At 30.7% G+C, this 17774-nt stretch overlaps 1 long non-coding RNA gene across 1 annotated transcript in view; it reads left to right on the top strand.

Moving 5' to 3' along the window:
* The first annotated feature begins 2004 nt into the window (after nt 1-2004).
* The window catches only part of LOC141523798 (uncharacterized), a 407543-nt gene continuing 391773 nt past the window's right edge, over nt 2005-17774 (top strand). The window contains exons 1-2 of the long non-coding RNA XR_012478595.1: nt 2005-2095; nt 10569-10708. This is a non-coding gene — a long non-coding RNA (uncharacterized LOC141523798). The remainder of the gene's footprint in view (nt 2096-10568; nt 10709-17774) is intronic.

The raw sequence follows: 17774 nt of genomic DNA, 5'->3' as shown, positions 1-17774 counted from the left end.
TGAAGTTAATCCAATGATATGGTAGTAAAGCCACTTTGATTCCAGATATTCATATATACATGTAACCTTATGGATCTGTCATGAGGTCTTCGATTCCTTTGGAAAGGAAACAAGCTTGAAATTGCTTCAAAGATAATTTTCTGTCTCTATTTTCCAATAGCTATTCAACCATTTTTCTTGAATCAATTCCCTCACAAATTCTATGTTTGGAATAATAAAGGGAGTATAACACATTCTGACTTCTCTATTTTTTATGTTTATAAGATATAATTTTATATTGTTATATTCTGTAATTTGATATCCAATATTTATTATGAGAAATTAGTCCTTTTGCAATTGTAGTTAGCTAATATTTTTCCAGACATATATCCATAGAAGTTAGTACTCCTTAATAAATGATTCTGTATAAGAAGGGAAAAGTATCCCTTCTATTGGAATTTGTTCATAGAGTTTCAGAACAAAGATGCTATAAGCAGGTAAAATGATTAAACAAACAAATAAACAAACAAAAATAAAGCAATTTTTGAAGTGGTTAATTAGGATGTTTTATCTCATCTTTACTTGTAAATAAGATCTTGTTTGATTCCAATGTTTTTGTACCTCCTTACCGAGCTTTTACCAATCTGGTAAGATATAGCACAACAGTTCGTACTGCATCATTATAGATCTCAGTTACAGTTGCATTATTTCCCAGTAGATATTTCTCAGTGGATCAAAGGGTAACCTAGACCTCCATTCTCAGTATTTTACCCTCTAAGCTTTGGCCATAGAGTTGATTACTGTTGCACAGGGAAGAAAATTTCTGATGTGTACTTGGCTTGTTATTAGTTAATATTGAACATTTTTTGATTGATTGTTGCTATTGCTGTTGGTTTTGGCAATTGAGTGATTTCCCAGTAAAGAGACTTTCTGCATGATGATCTGCACATGCTTTGCAGCTTGATGCTAAGCTTGAGTTTTAGAGAATTATCTAGAGTAATGAAAGTTTGAGCTCCTTTCAAGATTTCTTCAATCAGTATGCTTCAGACAATTTTCTTTGTTTAAATTTTTATTGATATTGTTCCTCCATATCAAAAAATGTAAATTTAATCCAAGATTTGCTATCACTAATGGTAGTTCTCTACTACAATAACATGTTACTTCTCCATAAAAAAACTTTTTGCATGCAAAATTATGTATGAACTTATTTAAATTTAGCCTCTCAACTAAAATATTTTCTTTTTCTAGTACTCTACATGCTTTCATACAGACACTCTGTGGACTATGACAAAGAAGGCGGTCTAATTCTTTTTTGGCCTTAAACAGGACAAAACACCTCATATAGCATTTTGTTTACAACACCACAATGTACCTGTCATACGTTATTCTACATTATATATATATTTTTATTTATGTTGGAAGCACTTTAAAGACTTAAATCTCTATAAGGGCAAGCAACTACTTTTTTAATCTAAAATCCATTGCTCCTTTAGTACCAAGCACAGAATACAAACATAGTAGAATTGGTGCTTAAATTTTGGTTCAAAGTGAATTAAAATGAAGATAATTAAAATTTAATATTAATTAAAGTGAGGAGAAACCAAAACAATTAATTTTGTGATTTGTTTCAAATACTAACATATGTTATAGCTATAAATTTAGGCTTAATTCAAATAAAAGAATATATGAGTATGGTAAATTATTTTTGCTTTTTTTTTAAAAAAAGGAAGTCTTAGACTTGTTTATTCTCATATATCTTCTGTAATTACATAGGATATTTATGGTATAATTTTATATGATGTTTAAAAAATTAGAATCAAAGCCTGAATCAATATCCTACTAGTATTTGAATATAGATATGTGCTTATTTAATATGCAGTTATCAAGAAAAGGATAATGTGAACATAATGTTTATACAGATGTATAATTCTTCCTCTTTTCATCTTTAGAGGTATGCACATGAATTTAGTTGCTACACTGCTGAACACAACAATAGTGATCACTATCTATGTGCTTCTGAATGGACAAGGAAATTATATCTGGTAAATTTTAATTATTGTGAAGAAGATGGATGTCAACATGGAGCTATCTGTGAAAATAGAATTATTGAATTAAGGTATGTGTATCCTTATCTCACTATATTTGTAGAATTCTGCAAATCCATAATCTTATTTCAATTGATCCCTTATTCTCTTCTCTTGTCTTCCCTTCCTTTCCTGAAGTATAGGAATATAGCATTTGCTTGACAGAATTTAACTCCTCTGTTTTCTGCACCAGCATTTCTGAAGGGTCAGGAGTTGATGACTCATGCTTGATTTTTTCTGATAATATAAAATAAAGGGTTTTTCCTAATATAATGGAAATTTAATGAATTCCTACATCACCTAAGAGGACATTATCCACGTTTTTGATGTAGCCTTTTTCTATTGACTTTATGTCAAGTTAATTATTTAGCACTAATATTTTTGTAGCATATAGCAGAGACTACTTAACAGGTAATGATTATTATTATTATAATTATTATTATCATTTCAAGGATGTAGTATAATGAATTGTTAGGAAGCATCATGGAAGGTTGGATTAAAAGTTTCATTTAATGATGAATGCTTGGGTTGACTTCTGGTTCTGCAAGCTACTATATCTGTTACTTTGGACAATTCACCACCTATTTATCATTCTCAACAATAAAATCAATGTTTTATATTATATGAACTCTTAAAGATTAAATCTAGAGTCATAGATATTTCAAATGTATGTGAAATTCATCGTCAAATAACCTAATATCAACAATACATAAAAAGCAGAGAAGCAACCCTTCTTAGAGCAGTACAATTCTTAGATTGCTAATTTCTAGGATTTGTACAACCAGTCAATTCTAAAGAATATTTTATGACCTACATATTTTTTAGAATTGCATGTTACTCATGACATAGTGCTCATATTAATTCTAAAGCATTTAGATTTTATAATTGCTTCTGTGAGGCAATGATTAGCTTATTTGAAAATATTGTAATAAAAAATTCAAAGCCTATATTTGGAAACACAAAAGGCTTGAATAATATTTTCTGAGATTGTAAAAGTAAATTATTATATTTATCTTTCTTGTAAAGAATATTTTTTTGGTTTTGAACCATAACCCTGAAAAAACACAATTACATAAGCTTTCTTGGACAGTGTATGATTAAGATTTTCAGCAACAGCAGCAGCAACACCACCATCATCATTATCATTATTAAAATTTTGAAGTTTTTTTTCCAAGAAAGATGGGGAATTTAATTACACACAGAAATAGATTATTCTGCAGTTTGTATGTTGGTGTATTTACACATACATGATATTTATCACATGTTCTCTCCGACAGATATATAATTAACAGTGGGAAAATAAATAGACATAAGGATCTCCTCAATGGATAGAACAAAGGCCCTGTAGTCTTAATGATTTGCATTCAAAGATGGCCTCAGACAATTATTAGCTGTGTAACCCTGGGGAAATTGGCTACTCTCTGTTTTTCTCAGTTTCTTCACCAGTAAAATGAAAAAATAAAAAAAACTCATAACTTAGAAATAACGCTATTAGCACAAGTTCTTGTCACATAGATCAGTATATATAAAAGCTTATTCATTTATCTCAATTATATATGAGAACTTATTGTGGTGAACATGTGTTCAGAAGCCATGCACAATGTTATTACTATAGAATTTCAAAATTTTACTAATGATGTCCTTGTGCTGTTCTCAAAAGCACTGCTATTAATTGGGCTTTACTTGAATTGTATCTTCATCGGCCTCACTAGTTTAGAAACTTTCTTCAGGACTTCTCCATAATTACATTTATAAACTGGTCTCTGTTGAACTTTGATCACATCTTTGTCATAATCAGTTTGCTGATTCTAGCATTTCTATCCTAGATATTATTCTATGGTAGTACTTTCAATGATTTTCTCTTCAGGGTCAGTCAAATCATTTCAGCTTCAGTCCACTAGGGCAGTTATCAGCAAAATTATTTGAACTCCACTGCTATAATTGAAGGTACCTACCTCCTACACACAACATTCGATTACATGTCTATTAATTATATTCTTGTTTTAGTATATTCATATGATTTGTATAATTTAATCAAAATTGATTCTGTACAATATGAAAAAAATGAAATAAATTAAAATAATTTTCCTGCATTTATTGATAAAATACATTTTCTCTTTTGTAAGATACAAGTATAAATTGTTTCATAAGGGCAATGAAATTGAATGTTTTCTTATTTTTTTTAATTTCAACTAATACTTTGTTATACCGAAATTCAGACTGCTTCTCTTAAAAATAATTTTATATTTTAATGTATTTGGTAGTAGAAAAGTATTATTTTTTCTGAGATTCAAATATCCAAATTTAAGAAGTGCATCATCTTTACTGCTTACTAGACCATGATACTCATTATACAAAGGTTTATTTGTTTCCCATTGAAACAAATTTTAAATGTTCACATTCCCTGATGTCAACCAGTTGCTTTCCCCAAGTAATTGTATGGTTTTGCTATTGTTTACCTATCTATTTATCTAGCTAGCTATCTAGCTATCATCTATCATCCTCATCATCATCTATCAATATAATTTTATATCTATATACATATTACTACAGGTTAATCTATATAAGTATATATATATATATATATATATATATAGAGAGAGAGAGAGAGAGAGAGAAATGATAGACAGAAATTTAACATTTTCATTTAAACATAGCTGAAATTTTTCTTGAAATTTTTAAAAAGTTGGATTAGAACATTTTAGTTTTTAGCTTATAAAAACATGATATGTTTAAATAAATGATCAACTCTTTTTATTTCAGGAGAACAAAGATTGAAAAAAAATTTTTGGTTCCAGTGATGGCCTCATTCCATCAGGTTGTAAATACTAATAAAGTCAAAAGCTTTCCCTTTTCTTAAGAAACTCGCAATCTGGTGAGAGAATTAACATGAAAGCAACCATGCACAAACACACACACACACACACAGACACACACAGACACAAACAGACACACACACAGACATATATATATATATATATATATATATATATATATATATATATATATAATTACAAAGCAAAGGTATTTCATTAAAGGGGACTGAGAAAAATTTAGAGAACATGAAAAAATTATATTTGACTAGGTAATGAAGGAATTTGAATGCCATTAGATTATATGGTTCTTAGAACAGAAATCAGCATTGTGTTGCACAGCCCTTGATATGTTTATGCAAATATCCCTGAGTGTGATTCCCAATGAAGAAGGGAAACTGAGTAAGCACTTTAGGGGTTAGGAATTAAATTTATCATTTAGTTAATTATTTTGTTACCTCATAAGGGTAATCTTTTTCATGAGCATTGTTTCTAATTTGAAGTGGTGTGAGTTCTAAATTTGAGAGAAAGTGTCTAATTTCTATCTTACTGGTCATGTGATCTGGAAATCTAAATAGAACCTTTGATACTGTGTTTTTATAATTTGTTGGATTTTCCTCTCTCCTTCATTTTTGATATTATGTACCTAAGATATATAGACTAAATTCTCTCCTTGATGAAGATGGATGGACAGTTCTTTAGTTATAGCAGTAACACCTATTTAACAAAAGTCAAATTAACCCCAATCTGAGAATAGATGTTTTTTGATTGGATGGGGGTTGTACCTGAATTTGGGCTGAAATCAAAATATGCTGCAAAAGATAACTAATTTCAGGATTAACACGTTTTAATCTCTTTCTAGTTTTAAGAAAGTACTTACTTAAGTTAAATCTGTCTTTAGAATATTGATGCCTATGAATCATGAAGAATCTGCACATTTATAATATTAGTCAACTAAGAGGAAATCTCTGAAGAAGGTTATTAGCATCTTCAGAAATATTTCTCTGTATCACCAATCCTAAAGGACAGTTAGAAGGCACAAAAGATATAAAGTCAGACAAGGAGTCAGGGAAAATAATCTTTATGACTTCAAATGTGGGCTCAGAGACTTACTGGGTTGTACTGTGTTACTATGGATGTAATATTCTTTATAAACTGAAAGGGATGATAATGATAATTATAATTGATAATAATCTATACTTGCGGGTTTGATAATGTGTTTTTTTTAGTTTGTTGTTTTTTATTTTTTTATTTCAAAATACATTTTTTAATTAATTAAATGCTCTAGAAATCACTCATGTTTTATAAAAATCTATAAAAAAAATTGAAGTTTTGCTTCAGTTGTTTAAATTGTCATGGTTTAGTTATTCATGGAAGACCATGTTCATTAGTTGAAAAAATATATCAACTATGTTGAGGAGCTACTGTGTGTGTACTCTATTTGCATCTGAAAGAGTTACTTTAAACTCAATACACAAAAGATCCAACTTATAAATATGTCATTGTTTCCAGCTCTTTAATGATTTTAATGTGTTTACTTATACTAAATCATAAATGAAGAAAATGTAAGAGAGTGTGATTTAAGTAATAACTTCATTTTAAAACATTAATTGTAAGTTACTTAAATACTATTTCAGTGAAATGAGAGTTCATATAAGGATATTTGAAATGAGGGGGTAACTGGAAGAAATATAGAAGAGATAGAAATATTAGAACTAAGAGTCTGATTGGATGGGATATAATTACCTGTCACTTATATATCTTTGTAATGTATATTAGATAATAGTGTGGTTGAAATAGAGTAATCTATTGTGGGAAGAGAGCAATTGATGGGAAACACATATTAGAAGGACATTAAGCATCCTATTCCAGATAGATTTCCATTCAAAAAATATGTATCTGTGTGTAGTGGATGAGGGAACTCTCATAATTATAACTTGATTAAATGGGAGGAAGCATACATTTCCAATATTCCTCAAACTTTTATTCAATATCTAATGATGATTGCCTATTTTAAGGGTGAACTATAATTTCATTATCAATTGCCATACTAAAAATATACTTCAAGTAAGTTAACATGAAATACAATGGTTAAATCGTTTTTGGAAAGAGAGCAATTAACAGAAGAAAAGATTATAAATAATAAGGAAAATCATATTCAGATAAAAACTTGTTTCATAATTAAAGGAATTTGACAAAGTATATTAATAAAGATGGAAAACAAAACTATTAAAATCAACATAGTACCAATACTTGATTAGAAATAGGAGGCTAAATTTGCATTAGCAATACTATCCAAAAGTAGTTGTTTGAACATCAATTAGTCACTTCAACTTATTGATCTTCAATATATAATTTTTTTGTAAAAAATTCAGGACAATTCAGAAGATTATCTCTGAAGTTCCTTCAAGTTGTTTTTTTTTTTATATGAGGTTTCATATATAATGACTTACTGATGTGCCAATGTGCCAATTTTGATTACCCAATGGTGAACATTGTTGGCACTGTTATACTTAATCCAATATTTTGTTTATAAAACTGCACTAACTTTTCTTTAAGATTGAAAAGCCAATTGTAAAATATCTACTAATGTGACTTGATAATATGAAAATATAAAGGTCAGTACTGTAAAGGTATACTACAATTTTTCTTTCTGTGTGTACAGACACATTTTTAAGTTTGTATGCATATTGATGAATACAAATATTGAAGCATATAAAGTATAATATATTATGTACTACTATATTATATGCTACTATTCTCATATATATGTATATACATATATATCTACGTGTATACGTTTGGTAAAAATGATTCCTTGATATATTGATCTCTGATATATTTAGCTACCTTAAGTTATTGGTACAAGACATTTTTGTATAAAGTAGTTTAATACAGAAAAGGGACAGAAATATTCCTTTTTCATAAAGGGAAATGTTTAAATCTATTATAAATAATTTAACATATTGTTGAGGTTACAGATGAATATGTGATATATTAAAGGTAACAAAGGAAATTTGTTTAATAAAAACTGCTAAAATTTGGAAATGAAGCATTATTTCAGATGAAAATGAGCAGTTTTGAAGAGAAAATTAACTATGGCACATATTTAAAGACTTTAATGATCTTGTAAATTATAGAATGATTTTCTATTTATGTGTGAATAGTAACTTAAAAGAGAAGCTAAAGACATTTTATTAATGAAAACCCATGAAATATATCAATCAAAAAGTATTTCAAGGCCATAAAATGGGATTTGGGGCAGGACTGTATGGTCATCCATTCATTGGCATACAATTGTTTTATGAAGAAGATGATATAACACATAAGTATTGATGCCATGAATATTTGAAGATATAAATTCAGTTGAAAAGAATTACTGAATTTATAGGATAAATTTGTGGAAAGACTTACCTTTAAGTGAAAGGCAAACACTGAGAGCCATTGAAATAAACGCCATATATTTCTATAAAAAATTATAGTAGAAATGAATGAATGCTGAGATTGAGGCCTAAAGAATGTCACAGATAAAGAAATGGTTTTGTGACAAGGCTATTTGCAAAGACATTGTCATAGTCAGTCAGCTAAAAATGAAGCTGACTACTAATTAATGACTGACCAAATATTAAATATTTATTAAGCACCTACAATGTGCTAGATATTTTGTTAAACTCTGGGCATTGAATTACAGGTAAAAGGATCTCTGACATTGAGGAGCTTACAATCTAATGGAGTAGATAGCATGCGAGCAAATATATATGAAGCAAGATATAAATAGAATGAATTGGAAATAACAACAAAGGAAAGTCACTGGAACTAAGAAGGGTTAGAGAAAGTTTTCTGTTGAAGGTGGGGTTTTTGCTGTCATATCAGTTCGGTCTTATCCAAGTGGGATTTTCTTGGCCAAGGTACTGAAGTGGTTTAACCTATTCCTCCACAGCTCATTTTACAGATAAGGAAACTAAGGCAATCAGCGTTAAATGCCTTATTTAGGATTTTAATTTTTATTTAATTTTAATTAGGATCAGAAAACTAGTAAGTAACTGTGCCAAGATTTTAACTCATTTTCTGACTAGACTCCAGGTCTAGCAATCTATCTACTGCTGCATCTAGCTGCCTTAAATGGGATTTTAGTTGGGAATTAAATGAACAAAATGAAGACTGTAGTTCCAGCTTTTACTCTTCAGAACTACATAAAGCTAAAGAGAGGAAAAGATTATTTAAAGTGCACATTGTCCTATTCTGCATCCTCTGCATTAAGAAAGAAAAACAGAGAAGTGAAAGTACACTTTCTACCACGACTTAGTGTATAAGACTATGTTTAGATTCTTTTTTTTTGCTCAGACAAGCAATCTGAATTATTTGCCAAGAACTCTCTTTTAATAGGAGAGTTAACTTGATTATTCTAGTGAATTTTTCATTGTTCTGGTTTAAAAGAATTTGTTATTCAAATGCATAGGTAACAAAATGCCCTTTTAAGTGTAAACATAAGTTGAAGGATCCTGTAATTGTTTTTTTTTTTTCCTATTATAAAAAGAACATTTTCCCTAACAGGCAAACAACAGGAAGCAGTTTATTGTGGTAAAGATATTCTTGAGCGGAACAATGATGCTGATGTCTGTAATCCTAAATTGTCAATTAGACTAAGCATGTTTTTTATTTTTTCTCATGTGTTTCTCTACCATGTTTCTATTAATGTGTCTATTCTCTCCGGTGATATTGAGCGTAGTGGTAGGAGAGTATAACAGCCTAGTTTCATCTAAGACATTTGATGCATTTTCATATTTATTTCTTTACTGTAATATAGGACAACTTAAGATATAATCATTATTTATTTTGGCTTGTTGCTAAGTAAATGGATATGTCAAAGATCTAAAAGTTTCATTTACAAGTGCTTGGTAATGTGTAAATAAAAATGTTTTGGTAAGGGGCTCAAGAGCTATCATGATGAGAAGAGTTTCCTAACTATTTACTAACTGCACCAATGCTGCGAATACCCTGGATTTGAATGCAAGTACTTAGTGGTATTCTATCTCTGAGTTTTGATCATTGTGAGAACTAGTTACATCATAGAAGCCAACATGAAGAGTCAATAGGCATGGTATTGCCCAGATAGCAGTTATGAAATGCTAGAAGTGGGATTGACTGTCCCTGCATCTGCTCCATTTGCAGTTTCATAAGGAAATATCACTGACTTTGGGGACAGATAAGCTTTGATAAAATTCAACACCACTGTTTACTTGCTTGGAATTTTGTCAAGTCTTTCAGCCCCAGTTTTTTTCTCTGTAAGCCTCAGTTTCCTCATAAGTAAAGTGAAAGGATTTTACTTGATGAGCTGTAGGCCCATTGAAGTTTTGAATCTATGGTCCTATGATATCATCTTAAATTAAACTGCCAAAGTTTTTTAAATGAATAATAAATCGATTATTCAATGCATGTACTTTTGTCATTTCATTAGAGCTTTTCTGTGAATTAATCATATTGAATCATTAAATATATTTAAAAAGAAATTTTCTTAGTGAGATAATATTGCATTTAGACAAAGACAGAAGCTGAACCTTTAATAAAATTGAAAACAAAAAAATTATACATTTTAGCTGTTAATAATCTCTTGATTACAAGGGGGAGGTTCTGTGAAGCTGACATTAATCATTGCTTAGAAAACCAATGCATGACATTTGTACAATTGCAGCTGCAAATTTCTTCAAGGACATAAAGAAGTTTTCAGTGAAATAGAGACAAATGGATGTGTACCTGAGCCCTCCAAAAAAGGAACTATCTGCATAGATTTAAGTGACCATATCTTCTGCCAGTGTTGCCCTGTATTTACAGGTAAGTGTTTTCCTGGATATCGTACTCTTCTCTCAAAAGGCTGCTGAGGTATTTCTTTGACATATCACAAATCTAACATTTCTTATTATAATTATATGCCTTTATTATTTTGTAAAAAGCAAATACCTTCTTTTGGAATAGTCATTTTACTTCTCTAAATAGGCAATTACAATATTTATTATATCTTGTTGCTCATGAAAAATGGGACTCAGATTGCTGGGCTGCATTCTGGGGACCAAAATAAGAGGTAGCAAAGCATTCCACAGAATATAAAGCAGTCATTTCATCACAGAAACGTCTTTGAAGCCCTGCACTGCCGATGTGGCTGTATATAATCTAAAACATTATTTCCCTTATTTTTTTCCTACTTACAGAAGGTACTTGAAAAAACATTTTTATTTATGTGAAATAATATTTCTTGATTTAAAAACAGAACTTCAATATTTGCTTTTTCTATTTTTCAGTCTATCATATGGTTTTCCATTTTACTGATTTTGATTGGTTATGTCACATATCTAGAATAGTTTCACTTTTAACCTCTATCTACTCACTTTGATGACTTCTTTGAAGTTTCAAATTCAATGCCATTGGCTGGAAGAAACCTTTCTGATTTCTTTTGTATTCTCAATTTTCACTGCATATTTCCAATAGATTAGAATCAATTATTATATTTTCTCTATCTATACTTTCCAAACTGAATTTTAATGTATGTAAAAATTTTGCAGTATTCATTATTTGCACTATTCAATTATATAATAATTTTTATTTAGCAATAAATTTATGCTTAAATATACTCATCAAATTTATGAATAGGAATAAGTCGAAATGCAAACAAAACATTTTTAGATATTTAATGACCACTGTTTTTAGATATTAATTATTTAAAATTCAGAGCAAATACCTATGTAGGTCAGAACAAACAACCTAATTTTTTATTATAGACATCTTTGGCAGCCATTTAAGGGACATGAAATATGTGATTTGGGTAATAAGGTAAGCTGATATCAAATTTTATGAAAATAGAAACTTCAAAATGGTGGGATGGGAGACGGTCAGCAGGCACAAAGGAAGGAAGAGTTCTCTTCCATCTACAATCTGACAGCATACTATTTTATATAATAATATTAATTAGTTTCAAGTCTATGTTTTATCTCTATTAAAAGACTGTAGGCATTATCATTACTGTCCAAATTCACAACCCTGGATCAGAGTCCAGTCACATCACCCTAGTTATTACTGTTTCTATATATCCACCTTCCTACCCCTCAAAAAACATCTAATAATATTTTAAATAATTACTTATTTTAATGTTTATGACTAAAAATAGAAAGTATGCACACAATCACATTAGAGACACAATGAAAGATACAGAAGAGATAAATGTTCAACTCTAGAATCTAACACTATATAAATGATTTCTAAAACCTATCAAAATCCAAAAAACTACAACAAACTCTGCAATTCTAGTGTAATTTCCTAAATGATGCATTGCAAAATAAAAAAGTTGTTTTCAGGAATTTAATTAAAATTTTGGCCAAAAAATAACAGTTGTATGCATAATGGATGGTACATCTGGGACTTTCTCCAGAGAAACCATATTTTAAAGTTAGAATGCTTGTATTAATTGAACTGGCACGACATAAGCCAAATATAGTAGAGTGAGGGAATGTTCCATTGTTTGTGTTGCTTTTGTTGCATCATTGGTCATGTTAATGAACTTTTGGGGTGAAAATAAAGATGTGCAATCATTTAATCAAGAAATATTGGAACTTCACTGCTGAGGGAAGGGGGGTGATAAGGGAGGATAGAAGGGAACAGTTTACCTTAAAATACACATAAGCATATGGATGAAATGTTGAAAAACTTTTATAACATGCTTTTGGAAAAATGAAATATCAATTAAAAATATTGAAGCTGATTCTACTCAAAGATTTTGACACTCTGCCAAAATTAATGACAGTAATTTCATAAAGTGAAGGTCAGTAGAAGAGTTGAAATACTACACAGAGTTGAAAGTAAGAAATTATTTCTGTTACTCTTACAACTATTAACTCAATAGTTTTCAACAGTAATAATACTATCATTTGAATAAGGTTTCCAAAGCTCATTATATATTTTATCTTATTTGTTTCTCTCAATAACCCTGTGAGGAAAGTACTTTTGTTATCTTCTATTTTTAGTTGAGGCAATAGAACCTAAGGAAGAGCAACTGTCTTGCTAAGGGTCATATAGCTATTAAATTTGTGAAGACAGAGAAGAGCTCATCTATTAATGATTCCAAATCTAACATTCCATCCATTGCACAAGAAATATTTTCCCAATTCCTTCATCAGAAAGATAGGTATACTGTTTTCTCTTTTCATTTGTCAGTATGTCATACTGTATCCAATTTTGAGGCTGAATCCTTATTCAGTCATTTAGGCTGTAAATTTAAAATAATTTTTCTTATCTCATAGGCATTTTGTGAGATTCATGGAATAATAGATCATTGAATTAGAGTTATAAGCAATAACTCATTATAAGACAGCTAGTTAAATTCGCTCACTTATAGATAAAAAAATGGAGGCCAGAAAGTTTAAATCACTTGACCAAGTTCTCACACCAAAAAATGGGTAAAAAAGTGAGTTCTAAATTCAAATATCTTAACTCCAAGTCTGGTACTTCAAATTTAGTTCTAAAGTGTTATTCTAAATTCAATGTGAACACCATCACTCAAAAGAATAATTTTCTTTCAACCCAAGAAACAGTTTCATTCTATGATGCCTATACCTGTTATGTCATGTCACATTGTTGAATTTTGAAATTGCATCTACATTCCACAAACCTCTATTCACTATTTTGTAGAATCCTTCCCATAAATTTGAACAGTTATTATTCTTCATCCCTGAAAATATTAAAGGTACCCAGAGATTTGGACAGAATTGTTTTATATTACCCTAGACAAGGTTGCCTTTATAGTCAGTTTCAAGGATAAGTACAACTTTCTATATTAATTTTACTGGAATTCTGTTGAGTTGTTATGATTTATCTCAATAATTTAAAAAATATTGAATGAAATTTATTTTCTCCAGTTGAGAAATGCAAGTAAACTAATGTCCTGATATCTAAAACAATGAGAGAAAACCTTTAAACATAACACAAGTTCAAATAAAAGTCATCATAGAAGTAAATAGAATTATTAAGGAAACATCTTTTGAATACTATGAAAAAAATGACATTAATGTGAAATGACTGTATCCTCAAATTAATATTTTTCTCATCATTTTAATTTTGAAAATATTTCTTTGGTTTTATTTTTTCAATAGAAGGTTTAAAACAATTGCTAATTCAGCAAAAAGTTAAATAGTATATGTTTGAATTAACAAACCTATCTATACCTCTACAAAGACTAAATTCTATATTACTAGCAATCTTGAATTGGCATACTAAGTTCAGATTTTCCCTGTGGTGCCTCATAAATTTACTGCTAGTCCTTCAACTATGAATAGATTGACATAACTAATCATCACAGAATTTAATTAGTGCATATTTTGAAAGATAATAATCTTCAATAGTGATTATTATGGACTCACACTCAACTCAAAACATAAGCAAGACTTGAAAAATTGTCATATTTATGTTTTCACAATGTTGAGAGCATACAAATATGAAACTTCAATAATTAATAACAATATCTAATTTTTGTTTAGAACTTTATGATTTACAAAGTGCTATATATGCATGGTCTCATTTAATCCTTGCCATCATACTGTGAGGCATGAGTCATATGAACTAATTACCCACATGTTGCATTCTGTGAACTTTGTTATCTTACATGAAAGATAACAGCTTCTGAAGAAAGAAAAATCAATAGCACCCAGATAAAATCTAAAGGCAAATGGTGATTATGTATGGATGCATAGATCTGGCTGGCAACCTGTTAACAATTGAGAAATGTAAAAGTATCATTAAGGATGAAAATCTATACTAGTCACATGGTAAGGGAAATGGGTAACAGGTAGATACTATTAAACTTTCAGATAAAGAGGAAACTCCCTTTTATACATTGTACTCCTTTTGAGGAAATTAAAGGACAGTCTGACCAAAAAAAAATCATAGTATTTGTTAGTAATGTTGGATTTTGATCTGCATTATTAGAGGTAACTCATTATTGTTGAAATATCACCTTCATATGGATGTTGAATATTCACAGAAAAGGTACCTGAGATTTGGAGAAGTTAAAGTATCCCCCCAGTTTTGCACCACTTGTAAGTATACAGGGAAATGATTAGAACCAAGATCTTTCTAATGCGAAGTCCAATACTTAATTCATTATTCTACAATGACTTTCATTGAACTGGTTCAAATTTGTGTATACAAAAAAAATTTATCTTTTCTATATGTTATTTTATCATGATAAATTCTAATAATGTAAATTATTTCTTCAAAACCATGGAAAAGCTTATAATTGATAGGAAGGCTTTTTGGTCATTTGAGATTCATTACATAAATAGAACTTGAATGTTATGAAAACATTCTCTCATTGAATAAATATGACACTAGCAGATGCAGACATTAAAACAGTGCTCATCTGACACTCTCAAAAGCAGTTTTAGATATGCACAACCAATAAAGAATCTTCTCAGCCTAAGGTGGCTTGGGCATTAATTATATGTGAGATAAAAGATGCTCATAGGAATCAAGAATTCACAGTCTGAATCAGGGAGCAGGAAAATCTTTATATCCTCAAGGAAAGGACACATCCAATTGCAAAATAATATCTTCCAAGGAGTGTGTAAAAAAAATGCATGTCATTTTATAGTAATTAATAATCTTACCACTAAATTCTGTTTTATTCCACCATTGACTGATGAGAAAAGTTCACAATCTTCGTACTAATGTTTGCCAATCTCTTATTAACATAAATATTCATCACTTAATCTATATCCTATTAAAAGTGATGTTCTACAAAATGTATTTCTTCTGATCAAATTTGGAGATATCCAATAAGAAAAAGAATCAATTCAATTCTTCTTAAAATTCTATCATTTCCAAGAATATGGAAACCAGACAATTATTATTTCTAAATAAATAATAAAGATAAGGTGAAACAGAAGCATATTCATAAGAAGGCTGTACTGAAGGTCATTTTCACCACCTGTGCATAAGAATGTTTTCTTTCTATATTTGAACAACAAAAGAGATAGAGAAATTACAGTTCAAGTAACTGTAGACAACATTAAATACTTGGGAATCTACTTCCCAAGGCAAAACCCAGAAACTATATGAGAAAGGTGTTCATGAGGAAACCTCATGGGAGACTATCTCACAACGATAAAAGAAACAACCTATGGGTTTGCCTTCCTTTGGAAGCAGCCTGCTCTGGGGCTGGGGGTAGGGGACTACAATACCCCAAATTCTTTTACCCTTTTGTTTTTCTTTACTGCTTAGCTTGTCTGCTACTTATGCTACTTGTCTTACTATGAAGATGACCAGCTCAGAGGAGCATGATTTCCCTAAACTCTCTCACCCTCTTCTGAAAATAACTATCTTATTGCTTCTCTAAAGAACTTAATCTGCAAAGTTTTTGTTGTGGTCTGTGAACTTTATGTGGTGATCTATGAACTTTTTATAGTAACTTGTAAACTATTAAAGCAACCTGTGAATTAAAATGTAGACCTTTTCTTACCCTCCTGAGTAAGAGAGATTGATGAATTCTTCACAAAACAATCCCACAGATAGATCTTTAATCCACCTTTCCCACCCAAAAAGTCTATTTTCTCCTTTCTTCATAATTGCAAAACTCTGATGTGATAGATTCACTCTAAGATTCTATTCCATAGGAAGAGAAATATCCTCCTCATTTTTCTCTCGAAGCTTACCTCTTGCATTGACCTAGTGCCTTTTTCAATTACCCTTCTCCTGCCTCTGGGATTTGTGGGAGAAGAGGTACATAGTGTAAGTTTTGAGAAAGACTGACCAGTCTAATTTTGGGTGGGATGCTACTTGAGGGGGTCACTCCATTTCCTCCCCATAAGGTCTCTCTTGGGGGAGGGGAGTGAGTCTTTTGTTTTTTTTTTCCTTTGTTTTGTTTTTTGTTTTGTTTTTTTGCATGGTGTGTGCCACCTGATGGATTCTGACTCTCCATTCGAGTCAGAAAACTTATCTTAGGGCTATGAGTTATTCTTTCTTTGAAGACTTATTTGGGGTGGTAGTAGGGGACTTTGGTGAAAAAATGGTCATAGTTAGAATTAACAGCATATGGGAAAATCTTGTTCCGTAGACTTATTCCATAGACTATTTTCTACCTCTTTGTTATGTCTCTGCTTTTGATTAGCTGGTTTGGCTTTCTGTTGCCATGATTGCTAGTTTGGCTACCTAGCTGTTTTTATCTGTGTTGTGTATTCTCCTGTTATCTTGCTTCTCACCTAGGGAATTGGGGAAACCTCTTTGTTCTGTCTCCATTATCAGAAATTCAACTGCTTCTCTGTGCTTTGATCTATATTGTGTACTCTCCCCTTTTCCCCTTCTGGCATTGGGAACTGGGGAGATACTGTGCATTTTGGGGTCCTACAAGGATTGAGGTTGTACATTAGCTAAAACTCATAGCTCAGTCTTCCCTGCCCCCATCCTATTCCATTGAATCAAGAATTGTTTCCCTCATTCTACTCTCAAACTCCACTCTACCTCTTGGAACTCTGACTGTTCTTTTCCATAAACAGGAATATATTTTGATTTTATATAATTTGGGAAAATTTCATTAATTAGATATTCAGACATTTTGTATTTTTGCTATAGTTTTCTCATGTTGACCAGAAGCCATTTATGTGCTTGCACAATAGTATAGGTCTTTGGATTTCCTAGAAGTTTTGTAGTTACTGGAAATGGAGAAATGAGACATTTGAAGCTATCTGAGAGTAGAATTGCCATGGGTTTGGAAAAGAAATAGATATTTAGCTAAAAATATTCCTTTAAGAGTAGAGGGACAGTGTTCCGCCCTCAGCCATCGGAGCCGGTCGTCTTCTGCAGCTCGTCCTCATCCTCGGCCGGGCGCTCGCCTCCGAGCACTCGGCCGAGGGACTCCGGC

Source organism: Macrotis lagotis, chromosome 5, assembly GCF_037893015.1.
Source record: "Macrotis lagotis isolate mMagLag1 chromosome 5, bilby.v1.9.chrom.fasta, whole genome shotgun sequence".
Classification (NCBI taxonomy): Eukaryota; Metazoa; Chordata; class Mammalia; order Peramelemorphia; family Peramelidae; genus Macrotis; species Macrotis lagotis.
Note: the sequence above shows the minus strand (reverse complement) of the source record. Positions and strands in the feature narration are given on the sequence as shown.